Here is a 4,837-nt window from a genome sequence, read left to right as displayed (position 1 = left end):
ACCAAGAAAAGGAATGGATCTTCAATTCAATAACACCTCAGTTCACGGAACAAGGAAAAGCCATCCAACCCATCGCACCCACTCCATCCACAGGTCATGTAAAACCCACCCTTACATAGGTAGACATCACCCAACCACCCACTCTATCTGGATCAAAATCCATGCTCACGTATTTTTAATTATTGGACTGGGGGAAATTAATTTACTGTTGTAAATAGTCTCTGATCCCCCAAATTATCAATAACAACTTTACACTTATTTGTGCTAATCACATATGATGAACATCCCCAGGAGACTAATGTATACACTTGGGAGCATCCAGCAGCAAGAAAGAATTAAGGATATTGACCAAAATCACCCACAAAGAGCTATTGATATTAAAGTGTTTTTGAAGGCAGGAGAAGCAAAGAAAGGTGAAGAGATTTTGGAAGCGTTCCAGTGAGCAGGAGCATAATGGCGGAAGGCCTGGCCACTACTGGTGGGATAGACAGAGTGAGCAACAAGCAAAACCCAGAGTTGGATGAACCAGTAGTAATTGGAACTAATCTCTGCAATATTCATTCATCCCCACATGCTAGTCCACACATCCACTGTTCTGGGACTGCCCACTACCCTTGACAGTAAAATCCTGTGAAGTGCTTTGAGACATCTCAACAACATGATAAAGCGCTATATCAAATGGAAAGATTATTATTTTAAGTCAAATCGCATGCACCTACTTCTTGTGATCCCTTCAATTTAAAGACCTGGACCATGTTAACCCCCACACCTTCCACCACCGCCCCCCTCCCCCACCCCCAAAACACACACAATTATCTTTCTTCTACTGAAAAAAAGATTAACTTGAGGAGTCTAGTCTCTCTTTGTAATGTAGCATATTACATTCTCAGAGTAAAAGCAATTACTGAACTTGATAATAATTGTTGTGTAAGTGCTTTGAGATATTGCTATTTTACTGTCCCCTGAACTCTCTCCTGTATATCAATATCCTTTTGGGGAAGATAGTGGCTTCAATTGCTCACAATATGCTGCAGCTCCACCAACAATCTGTGCCAAGTAAAAGTAACTTTTATTGACTTACAATCAAATGCCCTTGATATATATATACTCCAGACACTGTGTCCAGCAATGAGCAGCAGAGTGGCAGCCTACAGTTTACTACAGCTTCTCTCCTGTTCTGCTCAGGCTTACTTAGCGCATAGTTAAGTGCTCCACTGATCGTGATCTGAAAGTCGGTCACTTTTTAATGCCAGAATAGAGCTGGGGGACTGTTAGCTGGTCTCTGGGGTTATAAATGGGCAATCAATTGAACTTTTGAATGTAAAAATTTAAAGAGTTTGCTCTTTCCTGCTGCCTGCACATTATACAGAAATTGTGCGAAGGTGCCTCCTCAGGGCCATACCTCACAGCTTCCAGGCTACATTACACTTCTTATGCTGCATTTACATTGCCAGGAACAAAACAGCATCTCTCCCAGCAGCAAAATGACTTAGACCACTTGTATATAATACTTCCCATTTCCATATCACTCTGCAAATCAAAACCAGAAAAACAAATACCACATTTCTGAGGTGGTCTGCACATGCACAGCTCCAAAGCACTGTGTGTTTATAACATTAACAAAGAACCAATCACATAATCAGCTCTTTAATATTTAATATTTTAGTATTAACAAATAGTCTGTTGAAAGTTTCTGGATTGTTAAGTGAGCTTTCAATAACCCTTGAGGACATGGGTGGTGGGGACGGGAAAATCTAAGGCAGTGCTATTTGTATCCGTCACATTTTACTAAGTTGACAGGAATGGTAGTTGAGGCCAAGACACTGGACTCATTTAAAAAACAGCTAGATGCCGTGATGGGTGGATGGTATGGTACGTGTTCTGGAAGGATAAAATGGTCCGAAGGGCCTTCTTCACCCAAAATGATTTTGTGATTTAGACTGTGTGAGAGCAAATTTCAATGGACCTGAAACCATCTCTTGCATTTATACAAATAATCCCCAAATATGCTGTTTGAATGCAGCAGTAAAACGTAAACACCAGTTATACTGCTAGATTTAATAATAATAATAATCCTTGCATTTGATATAGCGCTTTTCACATCTTCTGAACGTCTCAAAGCGCTTCATAGAATATACTGCAAAGTGAATTCACTGTATATTTGTGGGCGAAAAGCAGCAGACAATTGCGCATAGCAGTGTCCCACAAACAGTCATGGATTGAGTGACCAAATTATTATCTAATTTTTTGAAGGATTATTATCCTCAGATATGCCAATCGACTACCAGCTGAACTCCAAGTTACTGCAAGGTAAACAGAGGCTTGTGAAGTAAGGAAACTTGACCAACATTTCGCCCTGCCGGGAGTAGAACCCACATCTCTCGCTTGCAAGGCGAGTGCTCTAACCATTGAGGTACAGGACTCCACAATCTACAATGATTTGCATCAATTCAAGATGTAAGTTACATCAAACCAATGCAAATTCTCTAGGACACTGGCCTATGGTGTTTTATATTTCTTAATCGAAAATATAAAGATTTTGAAAGGCATTCGTCAATATGTCCATTACAGGATTCTTTGGAAAATATCCATACGCTTTTTCTTGCAGAAGTAGATCAAGTTTTCAATGGATAAAGTCTTGCTACTGAAATCAGTAAGCTTGTAAGTCATTCCATCTTTTCCAGCTGTTAAATCGAGAGCAGGAATTCCCAATGCCGACTTAACGCAGTCACTTGATTGAGAAGTCAAATCCCTGAATTTTAATGCAAAAAATGCAGCAGTAAAAATAACTGTATCTTAATGCCAGGCACATTTTTTATTGGGCTGCAGTTCCAATGTATAAGGTTACTGTAACAAATCAATTGAACCAGAAGAGAGACTATGCCCTCATTCACAAAGCTTTTCCAGATCTACTAGAATGCATTTTTCTGTTAAATCATGCAGACAATTCTGCAACAAAAAATCATGTAAGTAGAAATCTCGGGGATACAGGCTTGGAGTATTTTTGCTACAGTTTGTTGGATGATTTTGTCATTAACAGGTCTACAGCAAGAGCAATACGGTATTTAGTCATGATGCTGCTTCACATTTTACTACTTCAGTCCTATAATAAAACCGCAAAGAGTTGATTCATCATACACCAAGATTAAGTCACATTCCGAAATAAGCAATCGTTTCCCAGATGCATTATTGGTAGCCAGAAAAATGTTATCACCTTTTGCAACCTAGTGATCGATGTACTGTTTCAAGCGCTGTCAAATTCTCTAAAGGCTTCAGTTATGTTAACAGTTTATTTATCAATATGCTTAATGGTATTGCTGCTGGTGTTTTACCTTGATAGCGACATCATCCTTGTCCTCATATTCAAATCCTTTAGTGGCCTCTCCCACCGTGCTCTCTCCAACCTCCTTCAACTAACTGACCCGGGGGCTCCCTCTGCTCAGCAAATACCAGTCTACTTTTGCCCCCTGCTCATCTCACTCCGATACGGGCGGGAGAGTTTTCAGCCACTCTGACCCTGCTCTCTGGAATTCTATCCTTGAGACCCTCTGAATCGTCTTCTCCCTCCCACTTTTAAAGCATCTTAAGACAAACTCTTTGACTGCGTTTCCTCCCACTCCCTCTTTAGCACTCCCCCACCCAAACTCAGGTGCCCCGCCAGCTGTGTAAAGCACTTTGGGATTTCCTTGGGATGTGAAAGCTGCTATATAAATGTAAATTGTATTGTTATCATCATTACACCTGGTTTAATAATAATAATCCTTGTATTTGATATAGCACTTTTCATTCGGGAGGACGTCCCAAAGCGCTTAACAGAACACACTGTAAAGTGAATTGACTGTATATTTGTGGGCAAACGCGGCAGCCAATTGCACACAGCAATGTCCCACAAACAGTCGTAGATTGAAAATGACCAATTTATTATTGTTTTTGGTTTTGGAGGGATTACTATTAGGCGTGTGGAGTAAGGAAACTTGCCCAAGGTTTCGCCTGCCTGGAATTGAACTCAGGTCTCTCGCTTGCAAAGCGAGTGCTCTAACCACTGAGCTGCAGGACTCCCAGTTAAACTATAAGCATATGCACATTCCTAAAATGTATTTAGTCACAAGTGCATCTACAATCCTATGAGAAACCAGGTGGCAGCCTGGCTCAGTTGGTAGCACACTCGCCTCAGAGTCAGAAGGTTGTAGTTAGAGCCCCACATCGGGACTTTGAACTCATAGTCTAGACTGACACTCCAATACAGTGCTGGGGAAGTACTGCAAAGTCGAAGGTGTCGTCCTTCAAATTAGATATCTAAGGTCCTGGCTGCCTGTTCAGGTGAACTTCACGCTATCAGATTATATTGTGCTTCAGATTCTTACATGCGCCACTCCTTAAAAAACACAACTTGCACGAGGCTTGAGCAAAGAAATCCAGAACCAAATCACACCGGAGCCCATTGCTGAGATCACCTTGAGTAAGTGATTTCAGTAGCCCTTCAATTACACTGCAACAGGTGCAGATCATTACATGCTACACCACTCAGTGATGCTCCCTTAAAGGTTCTTAAGCATTTCAGTAAACTATGGTTTAATGTTGTTAAATAGCCAATATATTAAAACAGTAACACCCAAGAGGCTCTGCCATACACTGTAACCAGAAGAATTCCTGTGTAGCAGAAACAATCTTCCGAAAATGAATATGCTGTGTTTTACTATTATAATTATTCCCTTTGATATCTTGTGAAGCAGCATCTTGCTAAGAATGTGTTTGTGAGCTGTACAGAAAAGCATTCTGAAATCTGTTGCACAATGCTTTTGAATTAACACTGGTAATAAAAAATCCTGCCAATCTT

This window comes from Callorhinchus milii, unplaced genomic scaffold (genome assembly GCF_018977255.1).
Source record: "Callorhinchus milii isolate IMCB2004 unplaced genomic scaffold, IMCB_Cmil_1.0 Scaffold3, whole genome shotgun sequence".
Lineage (NCBI taxonomy): Eukaryota > Metazoa > Chordata > Chondrichthyes > Chimaeriformes > Callorhinchidae > Callorhinchus > Callorhinchus milii.
This window is presented reverse-complemented; position numbering follows the sequence as displayed.